This window comes from Aquarana catesbeiana, linkage group LG08 (genome assembly GCF_042186555.1).
Source record: "Aquarana catesbeiana isolate 2022-GZ linkage group LG08, ASM4218655v1, whole genome shotgun sequence".
Classification (NCBI taxonomy): Eukaryota; Metazoa; Chordata; class Amphibia; order Anura; family Ranidae; genus Aquarana; species Aquarana catesbeiana.
Genome location: NC_133331.1, coordinates 30580060 through 30582754, shown reverse-complemented (window position 1 = coordinate 30582754; position 2695 = coordinate 30580060).

Genomic DNA, 2695 nt, shown 5'->3' with positions numbered 1-2695 from the left:
GAACTGCATGGCAGGTCAACATATGTCTGGTCAAGCATGTGGTACCCAAGCGGGAGATATTTTGGCCACGCGAGATACGCTTGAGACATATGTTGCAAATAGCAGCGGTGCGATCTGATGCACTCGTCTCAAAAAAGGCCCACACCAAAGAACTTTTTGAATAACGCGCAGAGACTGCAGCGCCCTGCACATGTGGAGCTTTGGGGTGTGATGCAGTCAATGTGCTGCCCTTAGGCTGGCCCCTGGAGGGCATCCTGCCTCGTTGGTGATGTGCTGCCGCCTCCTCCTCCTCCTCCTCCTCCTCCTCCTCCTCCTCCTCCTCTCTCCTATCAGGCACCCACGTTGAGTCAGTGACCTCATCATCCCCTCCCTCCTCATCACTGGAGCAAACCTGGCAGTATGCTGCAGCAGGGGGAGCATGACTGCCAGATTGCTGTCCTTCTTGGGCACCCCCTCTGTCCGCGCTCATGTTACTGCCTTCATCGAGCTCAGTATCGTCATCAGAGCCTTCCAAACGCTGGGCATCCTCCTGGAGCATGTACCCAACACTGTGGTCAAACAGTTCGAGGGAATCCTCATGAGGACATGGTGGAGCTAGGGAAGGAGTCACTGATGACATTGAGCTGAGGGAAGAGGCCGCTGCTTTGCCAGACAAAGCACCCTGGGCATGGGTGAGAGAGGATGAGGAGGATGAGGACGGCTTGGTCATCCACTCGACCAAGTCTTTCGCATGTTGCGGCTCAACATGGCCAGCTGCCGAAAAAAAGGCCAAGCGTGTCCCATGGCCACGTGCTGATGAGGATGCACCGTCTCCACGACCAGCACTAGACACAGAGCCTGCTTGCCCTCTCTTATTGGCTTGTGACTGTCTGCCTCTCCTTCTTGGCCTTCCAGACATACTAATGGCCTGTAGCTGCACTAAGCTGGGATAGAACACCTGTAATTTTCTTCAAGTAGCTTTATATACTGTAACCAGACAAGCCTGCCTGTCAGTAGGAAGATAAGAGGAACGGATCTAGCTGTACACTGTGAGCAGGACGCACTGTACTAAATGTAAATAGTCTAGCTGCCTGACCGTGGTACTAATAGGATCAAATAGAACACCTGTAATTTTCTTCAGGTAGCTTTATATACTGTAACCAGACAAGCCTGCCTGTCATTAGGAAGATAACAGGAACGGATCTAGCTGTACACTGTGAGCAGGACGCACTGTACTAAATGTAAATAGTCTAGCTGCCTGACCGTGGTACTAATAGGATCAAATAGAACACCTGTAATTTTCTTCAGGTAGCTTTATATACTGTAACCAGACAAGCCTGCCTGTCAGTAGGAAGATAACAGGAACGGATCTAGCTGTACACTGTGAGCAGGACGCACTGTACTAAATGTAAATAGTCTAGCTGCCTGACCGTGGTACTAATAGGATCAAATAGAACACCTGTAATTTTCTTCAGGTAGCTTTATATACTGTAACCAGACAAGCCTGCCTGTCAGTAGGAAGATAACAGGAACGGATCTAGCTGTACACTGTGAGCAGGACGCACTGTACTAAATGTAAATAGTCTAGCTGCCTGACCGTGGTACTAATAGGATCAAATAGAACACCTGTAATTTTCTTCAGGTAGCTTTATATACTGTAACCAGACAAGCCTGCCTGTCAGTAGGAAGATAACAGGAACGGATCTAGCTGAACACTGTGAGCAGGACGCACTGTACTAAATGTAAATAGTCTAGCTGCCTGACCGTGGTACTAATAGGATCAAATAGAACACCTGTAATTTTCTTCAGGTAGCTTTATATACTGTAACCAGACAAGCCTGCCGGTCAGTAGGAATTTAACAGGAACGGATCTAGCTGAACACTGTGAGCAGGACGCACTGCATTAAATGTAAATAGTCTAGATAGAAGATAACAGGAACAGATCTAGCTAAACTGAATACAGTGTATATATATATATGCAACACCTGGGATGCATATATATACACAATACACTGTAAGTGCAGCTAACTGACTGACTGTTCTGCCTAATCTATCTAACTCAAATCAAATGACACTGTCTCTCTCTCTCTCTATCTCTCAGCACACCGGAACACACACTACACAGGGCCGCCGTGCAGGCGGCCTTATATAGTGTGGGGTGTGTACTAAATCCCCTGAGCCATAATTGGCCAAAGCCACCCTGGCTTTGGCCAATTACAGCTCTCTCTACTGACAGCGCTGTGATTGGCCAAGCATGCGGGTCATAGTGCATGCTTGGCCAATCATCAGCCAGCAATGCACTGCGATGCCGCAGTGAATTATGGGCCGTGACGCGCCACACGAATTTAGCGCGAACGGCCCATAACGTTCGCAATTCGGCGAACGATCGAACAGCCGATGTTCGAGTCGAACATGGGTTCGACTCGAACACGAAGCTCATCCCTACAGTACGGCATACACCAGCGCCCCTGCACCTCTGGCCACATACAGTATTGCGTAGACCAGCGCCCCCGCACCTCTGGCCACATACCGTATTGCGTACACCAGCGCCCCCGCACTTCTGGCCACATACAGTACTGCATACACCAGCGCCCCCGCACCTCTGACCACATACAGTACTGCATACACCAGCGCCCCCGCACCTCTGGCCACATACAGTACTGCATACACCAGCGCCCCCACACCTCTGGCCACATACAGTACGGCATACACCAGC